Source organism: Sus scrofa, chromosome 1 (assembly GCF_000003025.6).
Source record: "Sus scrofa isolate TJ Tabasco breed Duroc chromosome 1, Sscrofa11.1, whole genome shotgun sequence".
Classification (NCBI taxonomy): Eukaryota; Metazoa; Chordata; class Mammalia; order Artiodactyla; family Suidae; genus Sus; species Sus scrofa.
The window spans coordinates 209,494,349-209,512,880 of record NC_010443.5 but is presented as its reverse complement, the minus strand read 5'-3'; the positions used below and the strand labels follow the sequence as shown (position 1 = coordinate 209,512,880).

The 18,532-nt window shown below is 36.0% G+C and overlaps 1 long non-coding RNA gene across 6 annotated transcripts in view; it reads right to left on the bottom strand.

The window, feature by feature from the left end:
• The window catches only part of LOC102165237, a 179,155-nt gene extending 161,059 nt beyond the window's left edge, over positions 1-18,096 (bottom strand). For 2 of the 6 annotated variants that reach the window (XR_002335987.1, XR_002336015.1), the window contains exons 1-2: positions 14,704-15,618; positions 12,774-12,992 (exon numbers count right to left, since the gene is read on the bottom strand). This is a non-coding gene — a long non-coding RNA (uncharacterized LOC102165237). Of the gene's footprint in view, positions 1-4,863; positions 5,293-12,773; positions 12,993-14,703 lie in introns of those variants that run through there. The other 4 variants (XR_002335974.1, XR_002335998.1, XR_001306473.2 and 1 more) reach the window with 4 other exon arrangements.

Below are 18,532 nucleotides of genomic sequence, written 5' to 3'. Positions count from 1 at the left end.
AACGTCATAGGCTTATCAAAATAATTAAAGAGATACAGTATCTACAACTTCCCAGCTACGTAATAATGACATCACAAATCTTACTCTGTCTCTTCTCTTGAAATATACTTCTGCGGCAGAGAAAATAATGAAAATATTTTAGAAGACAGTAATACACATAGATAGCTTTTATACTATTTTACTTTAAATGTGATTTGTCAATTACTTACGGTAGATATTCTATTTTAGCATCTTCCTGGTCAACTGATTTAAAATGAAGTTAAAACGAAGTCTTCTTTATTTATTTTGCTTTTTAAGGCTGCAGGTGCGGCATATGGAAGTTCCCTGGCTAGGGATCATATCGGAATTGCAGCTGCTGGCCTATGCCATAGCCACAGCAATGCAGGACCTGAGTCACACCTATGACCTACACCACAGCTCATGGCAACACTGAATCCTTAACCCACTGAGCAAGTCCAGGGATCGAACTCTCATCTCCATGGATATTAGTTGTGCTCGTTACTGCTGAGCCATGAAGAGAACTTCCAAAGTTTTTTGTTTTTTTTTTTTTTATTTTTAATTGCTATTTCCCCAATACATTTTTTTTCTGCTGTGCAGCATGGTGACCCAGTTACACATACATGTACACATTCTATTTTCTCACATTAAAAGTTCTTATTTAAAATTCATTTTAATATTTCCCCTTTGGCTTTACTTAGTACTTTTGTACATAATGTGCTTAAATTTTAAAATGCACTTTTAATTACAGAGAGTTTTTAAGGAAAATAAGAATTTCAAGGAAAGTAATTTAGACCCTGCCTTTTTTTTAATTCTCCAGAGAATAAAATGTGACTAAATATATTCATAGTATATTTTCTAACCAATTCATATGAGCTCACCAGTGAAATAAAGGGTACTTCCCCACATTCAGCAGCCTTATAAGAAACAGAGCAGGGAGACTCATAGCTGTGCTGGTGAAAGGAAATTATTCAGGACACTGTTCAAGGACATTATAGGGTGTACTCCTTAGGGTGAACACTCAGAGGGAATTATTTGCAGGTTTTGGCAGAAACATGTGTGTATCATTTGAGTACTTAATATGCTTTTAAATTTCAAAAACTGGAAAATGATCCACGTTTTCTTTATCACACTGCTAGACACTAACAGCTCAATGCATGGTCTATCCACCAATACTCAGTAGTAAATATAAGGAACTCTGCTATGTTCTCAATGTCTGTGTCCCCCTAAAATTCCTATGTTGAAACCTAACCTCCTTAAGGTGATGGCATTAAAAGGGAGGGATCTGGGGAGGTGATTAATCCTCATGAGTGGGATTTGTACCCTTTCAAAGGAAGCCAAGAAAGCTCCCTTGCCTTTCCACCTTGTGAGGTTTCAGTGAGATGACCATCAATGAGGAAGCAGGGCCCTCTCCTCACCAGACCATGAGTCTACTGCTGTCATGACCTTGGACTTCCCAGCCTCCAGAACTGTGAGAAGTAAATGGTTATTTTGTATAAGCCACCCAGTTTACGGTATTTTTGTTATAGTAGCCTAAAGAGACTAAAAAGAGACTATTTTTTTTTAATGTATTAATCTTGAACCTTGGTTAAATACACAGCCCTATCTTTCTTTTATTATATACATATATTTTTTTTCACCTGTTTTAAAACATAGAGGACTTTTTCCTAGTTTTTTTTTTTTTCAAAAGTTATAGTATCTAAACTCATTAGTCTCAATTTTTTTTCACTCAAATGTATTTTAGGTATATATTTCCAAGTAACTAACTAAAGACTAACATATTATTTTTAGAAATTTCTAAATATATCTTCAACAGCTACTTCAGATACACTTAGGAATAAAATAAAGCAAAAGTTAACTGATTAAAGTATGCTATTTGTGTCTTTAAACTATTCCATCTTTTCCTTTCTGAGTTCTTCTAAGTTTATTGAGTTACCATACTTTCAGAGACTGGATATTCAAGTCTATTTTCTTATTTTAAAATGATTTTTTTTTTAGATATTTATCATTTTGACTTACTATGTTATTTATTTGGGCAAAGAAATGATAAAGGAAAATAAGATGAAAAATAGAAAATTCCATATGTAATTTTTTATATTACATAGGGCATTTACATTACATAGGGCATGTAGCTTCCATACTAATGAGAAGGTGGTCATTGGAAACCTTAACAAAAGCACTTAAGCTGTGGGATGCAGCACAGCTGAAGCCAGGGGAGAGGCTTCATAATTGTTTCTTTTATATCTTGGTGTCTGGCATTAAGAGCTTCTAAACAGAAGCTTTGCGTGTACTGCTAAAACGGACCACATTGCCAAGTAATACCCATAATAGAAGTCAATTATGAAAATAAACCTGACATATTTACCCCCACTGTTAATAAGATCTTATTTTACTAATAAATTATATTGATAGCTAAATAATTAATATGATTAAATTAAAGAAGTACAAATATAATAGATGAAAGGATAGAAAGTTGAAAGATACAGCAATGTTATTAAAGTAATAAAAATGTGATCCACAGTAAGTAGATTTGAATTATAAATACTGGTACTAAATATTCTATCAAAATTAGAATTTATCTTACATTATTCCTAATAGCAAAGGCAGAGAAATGTGTGGTTATTAACATAAAGAGAATAGTTTTGTTGTAATATTAACCTAAATAAACCATAATATCAGAGAAATAGTGGTAATACTCTTCCTAGGATTCTAGGACTCTTGTGAAATATTGTCAGGATAAACTATTGCTTGTCAAACTGAATATAGTTATGTTATCAAATACAATGGGCTATCACAGTACATCTATTTTCCTGTCTGACTTTTCTAGAGCATTGAGTTCCAGAATTGACCAATAAAGGAGAATAGCAATCCTGAATTCATTTTATTGTCATAGATTGGACTATATAATATTGAATCAATAAAAGAATGAAATCTAATTGTCCCATTTCCCTCTTCCATATTAATTTTAAATGATTAATGCTAACAAATTTTGGCTCTAACCGTTAAGTCATCGCAGGTCAAAAATTTGAGTTATCCCCCCTCCTCAAAAAAAAATCACCTAAGCTGTACTTTCCAAAGGAATTCTCACTGTAATTCATCTGAGGCCCAAACTCAAACAAAAATGAGGTTGTAAACTCAAGCTTGAAGAGATTTATGAGTAGATCAATTGTGCTTGTAAAGAAGCCTAGACCACTAATTTTCTAGCAGTTTTGAGTTGACAGAATTATAGCAGTCTCTTCATATTGTCTGTCTTTGATGTTGTTCTTTATTTTCTTGTTTCTTGACATGATTATTGATTGCCCAGGTGTTCTGAAGTTATTACTAACTTTACATTTACAGTTACAGCAGGTGGTTGAAAAGAAAAAGATGAATTCAACAGTGCTATAAATTTGATGTCTTACACTGCTTTTTTAAACTATCAAACTGAAGCTAGTCTATCAGTATCTACCTCTGGTCATGTATGTAATCTATCTAGGAGTAGCTATACTCATAATGAACCCATTATTAACAACTTTGGCTGACATTTAAGACCATATAGAAGGTCAGGATAACCTCTTTCTCAAGCTGAGTTTTCTCTGTTCCTTTGGTGCGTATAATTCCCTCCACTTCACTGAGTAACTCATTCTCTGACGTTGCTTCATGGTTTCCTCCTTCCATGGATCTTTGTTCACTTAGCCATTATTCACTTTTAAGTACCATGTATTGTGTTCCCTCCTGGACCAACAGTAAAGAAGAAGGAATTCAAAATTCTTGTTCTAATATTTTCATGGAACGTTCCAACAAGGAAGTAGCTAATTACAATATAATGTGATATGTTTTTTTCTCTCTTCCAAATTGCCCTCATTTGCTCCATTTCAGAGACAAAAATATTAAGCATTTCTCAAAATCAACCCTAAATGGAACATATACACAAAGCCTTTCCATGTAACACCTATTATTATTAATTTGTGGAAACAATAACCTACTTTAACAGAGTATTCAGTATTGGATTTTGCATCCTAAGCAATGTTTCAGCATACTGTCTTACACTTGCAAACGTTCAAGTAATTGTGTGGCCTTAAAAAAAAAAAAAAGTTGTAATAGCGAAGCACAAACTTCAACAATCTTCCCCCTACGAATATTGATATGCTTGCATTTTATTGCTACACAGTTTTAGGAAAAAGCATGATACTTTACAAACTTTAAGTCAGGATTTAATGTATTTTTGCAGGTAAATTAAAAAATTTACCTATGTCACAAAATTTGTACTAATCTAGAGTATTTGTTGGTTTTACATTACTCACAACCCCAACTGCATTTATTGCATTCTTTGTTTTAGTCCACCCTTTCTCCCCATTTATAGTATTTGTGCTACTGTAGGCTTTATAGGCAATCCTTCTGAGCACAGGCAAAAATGTACTTTTTAATCTTTGAATTCTTTATCTCATACAACTGATTGTATTCCAGAATATAATACAAGTCACTACTCAAGAAATACTCCAGCTCCCAGCAATCTCACTACTGGGCATATATCCAGGAAAAAAAGTATAATTAAAAAAAAAAAAATACATGCACCCAAGTGTTTATTGCCGCACTATTCACAACAGCCAAGACATGGAAACAAGTGAATTGTCCACCGACAGATGAATAAAGATGATATGGTACATATACATAATGGAATACTACTCAGCCATAAAAAGTATGAAATAATGCCATTTGCAGCAACATGGATGGACCTAGAGATTATCATACTAAGTGAAGTTAGCAAGAGAAAGACAAATACCACATGATATCACTTATACCTGGAATCTAAAATATGACACTAACTTACCTACAAAACAAAAACAGACTTACACATATAAAGAACAGACTTGATTGAGAGTTTGGAATTAGTGGATGCAAACCATTATATACAAGATAAACAATAAAATCCAACTGTATAGCACAGGAAACTGTATTCAATACCTAAAGAGAGAATTCTAGAATTTCCTTTATTTGAACTATACTTCATCACTGGCCTCATAACAGGAAAATTTGAGAAATTGCCTTTTAACACACTTTATGGATATCATGAAGGTTGACACTGTACTGTTCTACTGTCTATATTTTATGAGGGCAGAAGGCAGCAGTATCCCATCTGTCAGTAAATCTGTGTTTCTTCTAAGCAGCAAGTTTACCACAGGAAGGCAGTTAAGTCCAATGGTCAAGGGTAGATGCTTTGCACTTGACAGCTTGGGTCCAAAACTCATGGCCACCATTTACATGCTGATGTCTTTGTTTACTCCTTTGTGAAATGAGTGGAAAAGTAGTTCTTACCTGGTAGGATTATTGAAAATACTAAATGAAATTCAATATACCTGGTATCTACAAAAATCTGACACAGAGTATGCATTTCCTGCAGGCTATGATTCTCAGGAGAAAAACATATTTTGCAATTGCTTCTGTTTTCTTTTCTCTTTTCTAGATTCTAGGAAAATAAAAATCAAATGTATTGCTTTTCTGAAACTTTGTGATTGGATATAAAATCTACTAATTTTTTTTACTTTTATTGTCAATTATAATTTTGTGTTTCATTTGGTTCTCTAGTTGTGGTACTGCATAAAATTGAATGTAATTATATGCCCTCCAAATTTATGGTGGAATTAGAGATTATAAAAATATGTATATGTATATACATATTTTCATTTGAATCTTTTATGACTTCAAAAATAATTTTCAGAATAGAGATTGGACTAGACAGTGATTGGAGGAGGGAGTAAGAAGATTTCTAGGACTAACCTTGATTTGCATGAACACCTCGTGATAATCCATTTAGCTATAATTTGTGTTTATTTTTCTGTATTCTGATTGAGTTATACAGCACATTAAAAAGATTTAAAAAGATCTATGTATGACATATTCTGTATTCTTGCATTGAGTTTTCTTCAAACCTAATAAAAGACAGTGTATTTTCTCACTTCATGCTCAGGCCAATTCTATCATTTAAAATATTCTCAGTTGCAGGTAACAGAAAAGCAACTCAAATAGACTTAACCAACATTTTCTGTTCACATAATTTCAAAATCCAGAGGTAGACTAGGTTGCTAGCAAGGTTTTCATCAGGGATTCTGCTGCTACTCACTGCAACCATGTTTCCAGTCTGCTTCTGTGGTTCAGGTTTATCTGCTCCCTGTTTTCCTTTGTGACCCCTAAGTGGATCCCAGCAGCTATCAAGGTCACATGCTGTGTCAAGTTCATTCCCAAGCTGTATAAAAAGCAGCAGTCCCAACTTTCTGATTGGAACTACGTAGATAATGTAACCTCTAAAAGAATCACAGTTAAGGGAGATAGCTTCACCTTGATTGAATCAACAAACCAATGTCTTCTCAGAAGCTGAGCACAGAAGCAAGCCTACTTAAAGGGCATGGGGGTCTTATAAGAGAGACTTGTGAAATGGTCTTGGGGTAGTAAATCAATTTATACATCACTATGTTTTTTAACTTCTTGAACTTGTGACATAAAAACAAAAAAAGCTTATTAGCTGTTATAACCAAGAGTCAATTACTTGAACATTTGACTGAGTCATTCATTTCTTTATATAACAGAATTTTGCTTGAAACCCCTCTGTAGACAGCTATTGGTAGCATAAGTCTTTGGGACTCAAAGATCCCAGTAACTGGCTATGGGAGTATGGTGGCAATGTTGAGCATGCAAAAAAACCAACAATGAAGACACATCAATGTCTGTCCAGTGATATCAAACATGTGGCACTCTTGCTATGCAAAGCATCAAAGCAATTTCACCCTCATTTAAAATTTGCCCTTGAATTTTCCCTGAATCATGTAGCCCCTGTTATAATTCAAGTATAGCTATAATAATTTTAACTCAGAACAAATTCTTAACCCATTTTACATACTTTCTGCAGATCCAAAAAATAGATCATCAAATACATTACAAATCAACCACCCCCAGTAGCATTCTCTAATTATAAAGAAAATGACTATCTATTAGAAACCAGGTTTTTTTTAAAAACAAATTAATGTGTGATATTTCTTTCTCTCTCTCTCTCTTTTTTTTTTTTTTTAAGAGGCACATCTGCAATATATGGAATTTCCTAGGCTAGGGGTTGAATCGGAGCTGTAGCCTCCAGCTTATGCCACAGCCACATGGGATCCCAGCCTCTGAGCAACATCTGCAGCCTTCACCACAGCTCATGATAATGCCAGATTTTTAACCCATTGGGAGAGGCCAGAGATCAAACCTACATCCTCATGGATACCAGTCAGGTTCATTACCACTGAGCCACAATGGGAGCTCCCTGGGTGATATTTTAATAAATGATTTTTTTATTTTCATAATTAACTTCTGGATAAAATAAAATATAGAATGAAATATGTACTTTCCTCTAAGGGAAACTGCAACTTATTTCCTTGCCTTACACAATCTCCTACAGGTGTAAACTTTATTATATATAGACAATAAATTAATGTTTGATTAATCAGCACTGCTAAAAGTTCTGAATTTATTTTTCTAAACAAATTATTTTTATTTTATGGATCCTAATGAGTGGTTTTCTTGATAGTATCAGACATTTTTATATCAATTAAAATAAAGTAAAATAGAATTATTACTGAGTAATACTTAACCAGAGGGTAATGCAGCAGTTCCCTTCGTGGCTCAGCCATTAACGATCCCAACTAGGATCCATGAGGATGAGGTTCAATCTTTGGCCTTGCTTAGTGGGTTAAGGATCCAGCATTGCTGTTTTCTGTGGTGTAGGCTGCAGAGGTGTGTTGCCGTGGCATAGGCCAGCAGCTGTGGCTCCCATTCGACCCCTAGTTTGGCAACTTCCATATGCTACAGGTGTGGCCCTAAAAAGCAAAAAAAAAAAAAAAGAGGAAAATGCATTTTAAAAAATATTCACATTAAAATGGTCAATTTTTTATATTATGTTTTCCTTTAAATTAATGAATTATTTGTTCTCAAGAAGATGTGATCTCTGCATGCTGCTATAGTACATCATACTGTATTCGGAGTGCTCTTACAGTTTTTGTAACTACCAATGAACTGAATCAAACCTTGCAAGCACTACCATACTTTTCACTGATTGCTCAATACAGTACTCAGAACAAAGTCTACTGCCAAAGACATGAATATCAGTGTCTCTATCTACAAATTTACTTGCTATTTTCATAATTAAGATATTGACCATGGAATTCTTTTCATCACTGATTAAATACTATATGCGATGAAAGTTTAATTCCTTTTTTATGATGGATAATTTACATACAATGGTAGTACATTGTTAAATATTTTGATAAATGGCCTATTTTACAGAATTTCATAATACAGAAAGAGCTTTGGTGAATAGTAATCATTTCAATCCTCTATGTGATTACATTATTGCTTTTTAAGTATAAGTGGATCACGATGGCAAGAGTGAGGTGATTTTTTTTTTCTCCTTGATCATAGTTAATTTTATACAATCTGGAACAGCACAAATTTTGACCAAGGAATGAAATATGTTATTCATCCATGCTAATAAGTGTGATATGACTTGAATGTATTTCTGTTGAGAATTCCTTCTCATTTTTTATAACTAAAATTTATAATATCATATTTTTATAATTTTATAATTTCAACATCATATTTTTAAAGCATTATACAATATACTGTTAAATTTATCAAAAAATTTGAAAAGTGTACTAATACTATTCTCCAAGGTATACTATTCTCCAAGGTATTTTCCAATTAATTGAAATGAGTTATTTTTACCTTCTATTTCTTCTATTCAGTTTCTTTTTTGCCTTATAACCTTTTGTCTACCTCATGAATGACCTGAACTTGTACAAAATTAAACTAATATTAAAAATACTTATTTCATATAAATAAGTGACATAATATATAAAGATTTTCCTTTAAGGGAATTTAAGCATCTGGCATAAGCACATCAGCTTGCAGAATTTATTCATGTCTTTATAATATAAAATAGAGGAAAATTTTTGTGCCATTTTTCTGATTCTCAATTTGTAAAAGAGTGATCTTCTGATTACACTTTAATCTTTTTCTGAGTTATGGCTAATTTAAAATGATTTAAAAAAAAATTAGCCTTGCCTGCAGGCACATCTGCACAGTTTCACTGAGTTTTTATCTTCATATGGATCCTCATGACAGTCATAAATTTTTACTAGGGGGTGTCAGTTTGTCCTCAGTTTTGTTTATTTTTAATACATGTATCTCTCAGGGTACCTTGCAATAGATGAGCCAAAAATAAAACTGATTTTCATTCAGTAATTTTTGAACCACAACTGGAAAAAATATCTATGGAGAATTCTGCTAGCTTTCCTTTAACACTTTAAAATCTCCTTTTATTTATTTTTATTTATTTTTAATTTTTGGCCACACCCACAGCATGTGAAAGTTCCTGGGCCAGGAATTGAATCAGAGCCACAGCAGTGACAATGTCAGATCTTTAACCCACTGAGACACAAGAGAACTCTTAAAAATCTCCTTTTAGATAGAATCCCACTTGAAAGCTTAGTGCCTGGTCCAATCTTCATGACCACTCCCATCTCAACAAAATCACTTTCATTGCGTGTGTGTTGATATCGTTGATCATATTTCAAGGAACCTTATAAGAAACAACTTTGTGGAACTGTTTCTAAGATCTTGCTGAAGATGTTCATTACATTTGATAGTCTCCCATGTAGCCTCAAAGGAGAGATTTCTTTCTGTCTCAATATTGAACGTGGTTTTTCATTTCTAGATATACTGGTATAAAGCTAATTTGATTTTATGAAATGAAAGTTAATCTGGTAACTGAATATTTTGTAACCATTCATTCTTTCAACAATATTTATTAAGCACTAAGTACTCTGCATTGTTCTAGTGCTAGGGATATAGCAGTGAATAGAACAGTTGAAAACATCACAGGCATCAACCAGTTCTCATTCTCATTCTCATTCTTAGATCCATTTGATTTCTCCAGAGAAGCAGAACACACACACATAAATATATATATACACATATATTTCATATTTTTATATACACAGTTGATCCTTGAACAACGTAAGGGTTTAGGGCATGAACTGTCTGTGTAATGAAAAATACATGTGTAATTTATAGTTGGTCCTCTACATACATGGTTCCTTTACATCAGTGGTTCTATACTCAAGGATCTTGTAGGACCTTAGTATTTACTACTGAAAAAATATCCACACATAAATGACCCACCCATGAGGTTCACATTTGTGTTGTTCAAGGGTCAACTATATATAAATAAAATTATGTGATTATGGATGCTGGCAAGTCCCAAATCAGAAAGGGTGAGTCAGCAATCTGGGAAATCAGGAATTAGATTTAGATCTAGTTTGAAGGCCAGCAGGCTTGAAAGCCAGGAAGAGTTAGGTTTTAGTTTGTGTCTCAAGGCTGAAAAACAGCTTGTGTCTCAGTTTAAAGATTGTCATGCAGAATGGATTTTTCTCTTACTCAGAGGAAGGTGACCTTTTCACCTATTCAGACCTTAAACTTACTGTGTGAGTCCCACCCACACTGGGGAGGGGAGGAATCTGCTTTACTCCACCAACTGTATGTTAGTCTCATAAAGAAACAAATAGTCTAGGAGTTCCCCTCGTGGTGCAGTGGTTAATGAATCTGACTAGTAACCATGAGGTTGCAGGTTTGATCCCTGGCCTTGCTCAGTGGGTTAAGGATCCAGTGTTGCCATGAGCTGTGGTATAGGTCACAGACACAGTGGCTCGGATCCTACGATTAGACCCCTAGCCTGGGAACCTCCATATGCCACAGGAAGCGGCCCTAGAAAAGGCAAAAAGACCAAAAAAAAAGAAGAAGAAACAACCAGTCTAGTTGACACACAAAATTGACCATCACAACACTTAGGAATCAAAATCCATAACTCCTGAGACTTCTCCCCCGTGTTTCACCTTACATATCCATTTGCCTTCTAAAATTGTCCTCTTGCAGTTAGTAGGCTGCAAAAACATAACAGCCTTAAAATAAACTTGACTCCCAACTGGTGACTTCCAAAAAAGACCTGGCCCCTCTCAGTGTCCTCTTCTCTGTAAAGAGCACCATTGCTCATGCAGGGGCCCAGGTCCATGGCTGTGGAATCACTCCTAGTGAATACTGTTATACCAATGCCCATCTTTTCCCAGTATTATTGCCCCGAATGCATTCTTTATTCATTTATTTTTTGTCCTTTTTTTTTTGTAGGGCTTCACCCGCAGCATATGGAAGTTCCCAGGCTAGGGGTTAAATCAGAGCTGCAGCTGCCAGCCTATACCACACCTCATGGCAACACGAGATCCTTACCCACTGAGCGAGGCCAGGGATCGAACCTGTGTCATCATGAATAGCAGTCAGGTTCGTTACCTCTGAGCTACAATGGGAATTCCCCTACCCCCATGCATTCTTCATTGGTATGAAAGCAAACTTCCTAAAAGAAGCAAATCTGATGTTAACTCCACCCCTTTATTAAGTATTTTTAAATAGCTCCCTATAAACTACAGAATAAAGTCCATTCTTCTTATTATAACATAAAAGGTCTTTCATGAAGCCTGTCTCTCCCATCTCATCTCTCATCATAATCCACTCAAGCTGTTTGTATCATCCATCTACCTCTCCTAGGCTCTTTGTATTGCTGTGAATTGGCCAAGTTCTTCTGCTTCTAGGCCTTTACATATGAATTTCTCTATCCTTAGCTTGTCCTTCCCCAACTTTCTCTACTTCATTCATTTTTATCTTTCATAACCTACCCAAATAGCACTTCTCAGCATCCTTTTTTGACCTCCTAAGTCCGAGCTAGGATAGCATAGCACTCACTTTGTGGCTCTATTCACATTGTTTACACTCTGATAACCATCTGTGTACTTGTCCATTATCATTCTTTGCTGAAAGTTTCTTATGAGCATAAACTGTCTGAACTTTACAGGATGATTTAAAAATCATCAAGCACAGAACCTCATATATATTAGACGTCCAACTATTCCGCAAAGAAGGAAGGGAGAGAAAGGGAAAAGAGATTCTGTAAAGCTCATGAGTTGTTAAGTATCTGAAGTTATAATCCTATATTACAACTGGGAAAGCCATGATTTCCTAGGGTGTATAACAGAAAGGATCCATAGGAATTAATCATGACATGAAAAGTGGAAGGAGGTTCTCTTCCTTCAGGCTTTAAGATTCTCTGAAAACAATCACAGCTGGCTAGCAAATCCAATTCTCCCATCCAATGAAAAGACCAGTACCATTCATAAGTGATGCTAATAATTTCACTATTCCAAAGAGACAAGGCCTAAGAGCATACCAAAATGCCAGGAAAAGAGCAGTTAACTGATACAACCCCGGATAGCTATAGACTTGCTTTTATGACACAGCTATTCCCTTAACAACCATCAGGATAGAGGGGGACATGATACCATTAGGAAAACAATAGTCAGTAACCCCAAATTTGCCTCACAACAAGGAAATCAATGAAGCAATTAGTGAAAATTATACACAATTTCCCAAAATGCTTAAAAATAATTTTTCAGGGAAAAAAAAATGTTCCAGCTAACTATAAACACCTTAACGGTGCCCAAACATTCCATTTGTATTCTACTTCCTTCATTACTGCTGATTAAACTTATTCTTCTTTAAATACCAGTCTTGATGATAAAAATGTGAAAAAAAATCATTGATGGTTTTTATAGTGTTTTAGGTATCTATTTGCTATAAAAAAATCATCCCAAACTTACAGCTTAAAATAACCAACATTTTTAATCTTTCAGTTTCTGTGCATTAGAAAATAGGAAGTGATTTACCTGAGTGGTTCTGGCTCAGTCTCTCACAAGGTTTCTGGTAACATGTTATCTTGAGCTGGAAGAACCACCACAAAGATGACTCATCCATGTGCTCTTAGCAGAAGGCCTCGGTTCGTTGGCACATGGCCCTCTTCACTAGGCTGCTGAGTGTCTTTTTCTCACTCCTGAGAGTAAGTCATGTGAGAGAGCACAAAGAGGAAACACAATACCTTTTCTGACCTATTACAGAAAACGATGTATAGTCATTTCTGATACATTCTGTCCATAGAAGCAAGTCACTAAATCCATTCTCTATGCAAGAGGAGCCAAATTAAGCTCCACATTTTGAATTTGTATACACGTTTTAAGACAGAACATATAGGTGATATTAAAGCAATAGTTTTTTACTTAACAAACATGCACAGTATTGCCTCTTCTTTAAGTCTGCTTTTAGGATGAAATCCTCAAAAGATAAGATGAAGTATATGGGAACACAGACTCCAAAATGACATTTTGGAATAAACCTCTTTTATAAGTGTGTATCTGCTTCTATTTGCATTGCATGATAAGGGGTGGGGGGAAGTATTGCAGCTGTTACTTCTCTATCCTGACCCTAAAAAGAGCATCAGATCCAGTCTATCCATTCAATCCTCCATGCCCCTCTTTTACTTCCCAGAGTTCAGATTATCTGAATGAGAAGACAATCATGATGGTTCCCAACCAACTGAAAAGTAACTTGAATGAGACTTTCCATTGGTATTTCTGGTTGAGGGAGGGAGGTGTATGTTTGTGATGAAGATTTTTTAACTATCATTTCCTTCTCCCTCCTTCTCACTTTCCCACTGTCATCCCCCACCCCTACCCCTCTTCCTTCCACCGGGAATCAAGACTTCAGCTGACAGGAGTTCCCATCGTGGCGCAGTGGTTAACGAATCCGACTAGGAACCATGAGGTTGCGGGTTCGATCCCTGGTCTTGCTCAGTGGGTTAAGGATCCAGAGTTGCCGTGAGCTGTGGTGTGGGTCGCAGACGCGGCTCGGATCCCACGTTGCTGTGGCTCTGGCGTAGGCCGGCGGCCACAGCTCCGATTCAACCCCTAGCCTGGAAACCTCCATATGCCATGGGAGCAGCTCAAGAAAAGGCAAAAAGACAAAAAAAAAAAAAAAAAAAGACTTCAGCTGACATACCCAGTAGGGTAAGAGGGTAGCATTTCTGAGGCTGAGACTATAGCTGCCCTCCACTTCAATTCATTTTGGTTATACAAAGTAAGGTGTTTGAGTGTTGGCCACCTGTTTATCTTGCCCCGAGGATATTTTTCTTTTAATGATTTCTAAGCTCTGGGCAGGTCATGATCGTGCTTGACACACTGAACCTTGCCACTCATAACCGCAATTGCACACATTTTGCTTTCACCTGTAGTCTGTTGCCTTGGACCCTTTCCTCCACAACAGTACTGAGGAGCTTAGTTCTGTAACACCAGCTTCTCCAGAGCCCTGGCAGAACCTAACTGGCTGGTAGGTTTTCTAGCTTTTGTAGTTTATCACTTGAACTGATACAGTCAGTTAGAATTTAGATCAAATTTTCTAAGATGCTCGTTCCCTTCTTCCTCTCTCTGCCACCATTTTTGGCTTTTCTACTTTGGCTTGCGTAGGTCTTTATTGTTCCAAGTACCCAAGAACTCAGAATCTTCCAAATACATCCTAGCAGTCTATCAACTGCATCCCTGAGAGTTCTTGTCCTTAAATCCCTTATCACAGTAAAGTGCTTCTGTATTGATTAACTCTCTCTAATCTAACTTCATGTTTTCCCTTATGTTAAAATTCAGACTCATACATATTTTGCATTGTGGCTTCATTTAAGTCTCAATTTCTTTCAGCATGAGGATCCCTTTCCTCCCCTTAGCATCCCCATGGTGTCCCTGGCCAAATTTTTTTTTTTTTTTCCAAATTTACCTTAGTCACTTGTCTGGTGGCAGAAGTGGAGAGGAGTGGAGGTTTGGAGGACTTATGTGTTGGCTCGCCAGTTGGAGGGTGCTACATCCTTTCCAGCAGAGGGAGGAGCATTTAGGCTCAATTGGGAAATAATGGACTACTTTTATAGGCCCAGAGGATTCATGGGAAGATGGGGACTTAACATTTTCAATCTTCTTGGGGTAGAGACACCTGGGTTGATGCACCATCAGGGCATCATTCATACTGAACAATGGTTCTAACCTTGCCAGAGCAGCATTGAATTCTCAAGGTAATTCACATCTCTACATACCTTTTAATTAGGTCCTGATCTAGGTATTCAATGATTTCTGCCTGGGTTGCAAGAAGATGGAAGACAATTTGTGTGCTCCAAGAGTCTTCTGGTTTTTACATTTGGCCTTAAGTTGGTAATTAATCATCCTCAGACATTCGTGAACTTTTTCCAATGCTTGATTGCCTTCAGTAATAGCCACGCACCTTCACCATCTGTATCAAGACTAATCCCCAACAAGTTTCACTTGCCACTGCATTCATTTCCACTTGCAGCCTATCACTTTTCAGCACTGAGAAAAACTGGTATAGCACAGGTGATATGATTCTCACTTCCAGCCAAGCAGTGGGCAATCCAGCAGTAGTGTGATTTTAGAAAAGCCTTCTTCAAGCAACTTCTGGAGCCAAATGCCTTATGTTAGATTCCCCAGGAAACTGACTTCAAAACAAGAGATTCACACGCCTGTAGTTTCTTGTAGTTCTCTCAGGGAATAAGAGAAGCAGACTGAGTAGAAGGAAAGCTTGAGCTACAAAACAGATGGAGCAAAGACCTCATTTACCTTCTCAGGGAGCTCTAGAGCTGGAAAAGACATTCTAAATTGTTCTGAACTGAAGCAAGAGAGACCAGTCTGCTCCCTGAGTGCAACCAGCCGTTGGTGTGGGCTTATCTCCCCCTGCCAAGGCCCCAAGCATGGGCTTGGCCATTCCTTAAGCAGAGAATGCCTACAGAGGGACAACTGTGAGCTGTCTTTAGGCAAGACATCAAGCGGCTGAGCAAATGTGGAAGGAGAGGGGAGGAGATAGATCTGAGTGATAAAGTGCTTACATATAGGGAGTAGGTACTATGCTCCCTCTAACAGGCACAATTAAAGTGTCATCACATAGTCTTTGTGAGGATGTGAGCTCCAACCTGACTATGTCAGGTTCTTAACCTACTGAGGCACAATGGGAGCGCCTAGGAAATTTTTTGAGTTGAAGTTGACATAAAACATTTTCTGATATTTTCAAATTTAGCCTAATGATGGCTCAATTTCAGTTTATAATCCGTCTTTATATATTTTCAAAGATGTTTTCAATACTTGTACATTATATACACTGCATATATTTTTAATAACAGCAAAAAAAGAAATGAGTGCCTGCTTGCCTTACAAAGAATAGATTTCCATAGAAACAGACTTCTAGGAACAATAAATTTAAAAGTTTTGAATAAGCAAAACAAGTGATGATTTTCATATTGTTCTTCAATTATTTGAGAAGTATGAAAACCATTACTTGAGTCACTGAAGTTAGAATGAACATTAGGGAATTCACTCCAGGCAGAAAATATAGAATGCTGAAACAGTTGATTTCATAATTATGTAACTCATTTCTATTTAGCTAAACTTTATTCAAATTAATATGACTTTTGCCTGTTACCTTGGAATATCAACCTCTTAAGACACTTGATAACTACACAGTGTAATCTAACAAAGCAATTACTGAATTTATATGTCTTCTGATTCTACTTTTAGTCTAGAATATGCTGACATGACTTCCTATATAACTCTATCTCTTCTTTGGAATACCACGATAATCAGCAATTTCTAAAAATGACTTTCTAAATGGTAAGAAAAGGAGTATTTCAACATTAAGAGCAAGAACAGTAACAATGGCAGCAAAGTTACTATGTCATGCTCCCTTTCTCACAACTAGAACCAATGCATGACTCTAGCTGAAATATCTTGACAAATTACCTGCTTACTTTACATTTATTAATAATAATGCCATATATGCCAGAACAAAGTTCTCAGGTATGTCCCTCTCCTCATTTATCCCTCATGGGGACATGATTTGTTTACTCTATGGACATCAAATCTGTACTATGAGATATTATCTGTATTGGTATATAGGCAAGAATATCATTTGTTTTATAGCATCTCATCCTGAAGATGCAGTTTGCTGAGGAAATAGGACTTGCATATATATTTTCAAGGAATAAAAGCCTACCAGAAAAGTAGTGGGAGTGAAGAGTCTGTTAAGAACAGAGGCAAGACTTTGATTGTAAGGCAGCAAGAAATAAATAGTAAGAAATGTTTGCATGATTCTCTGGACAGTAAGCATGCTCCTGATCAACTGTCAAGAAACTGAAGTCCTTTGTGGAGATTTTTTTCATCATCTGGCCATAAAGGTGGAGACGCACTTACCTGTATAGGGCTTTACAGTCCATGAGGCACTTTCACATATTTATCTCCTTTTAATATTACAATAATCCCATGGGGCAGGAAAAGTGGTGATAATTCCACCATATACAGACAGGAAAAGGGAACCCAAACAAGTCATCCAGAATGAAAAAGTCACCAGCTGGCAGCAGAATCGATATTGAATCAAAGTCACCTCCTCTAAACTTCACTCCCGCATACTCTCTCTGTTCTTGAGGACTAGTTACTTGATTGACCCAAATTGTAAGTTAGTAGAGAAGATGTATCTAAGATTCTTTTCTGCTTATCTCTTGAGAAATAACCCTTCAAGGAATGATTTGGTGATTTTGATTCCTTCTCCCATGTCAAGACAAGAGACAAAAACTGAATCAAAATCTCCAACTTAAAATGAAAACCTCTACAAGTGTCACACCATCTATGTATTGTTCTTCCCAAATTGTGACTCTAATCAGCATTTTTCAAAACAGCTGGCCTGGACACATCAAAATTGTGTCATTAAAGACTATAGAAGGAGTGCCTATTTTGGGTTGATGGAGAAAAAAATGGTATGGCAACTTAAATGCAATATATGTCTGGACTCTGTATCAGGTAGGAAAAATGTTTTGGGGATAACTGGAGAAGTTTGAGTAGGGACTTTACATCTGATAAGATTGTAGTGACATAAAATTTCCTGGTGATGATGGAAAGGAGAGTGTCCTTAAAAGCTAGATGGTGAAGCATACGGTGGTGAAGAGTCATGATGCCTAAAAATTACTTACAAATGGTCTAGTGAAAATTATATAAATATATCCATATATAAAGACACATCCGAGAGTATGTATATGTGTACACAGAGAGAGAGAGAGAAAACAAATGTGGCCAAAAGGTAACTAGTGAGTCCAGGCAAAGGATAACACATGAGCATTCTTTGTATTATTCTTTCAACTTTTCTGTTGGTTTCAAATCTTTCAACATAAAGAATATGACAAAAATAGAAACACCACCGCCACAAGACTTGTTTATGAACTGTTAAATTAACTTGATTAGGTTTGTAGTAATTTTCTATAAATTTATTTTCTAAAGATAATTATAAATTATTATTATTCCTTCATCAGGAAATTTGATGAAGATGAGACATAGTCTTGGGCTTCTGTACAAATGGGCAAAACTTACTTCAGCCTTGGGATAGTCTTTATACTGTTATTAGTACTGGGCTCTTACTTTAGTAGTAGAAAAAATAAAAGAAAGAGGAATGAGGAAAAAAGGAAAAAAGAAGGAAATGTATACTTCATGTTTTCACTTATCCTATATCTAGCTAAATTTCATCCATTTTTTTTTTAAGGATCATCTCCAACACTATTTAC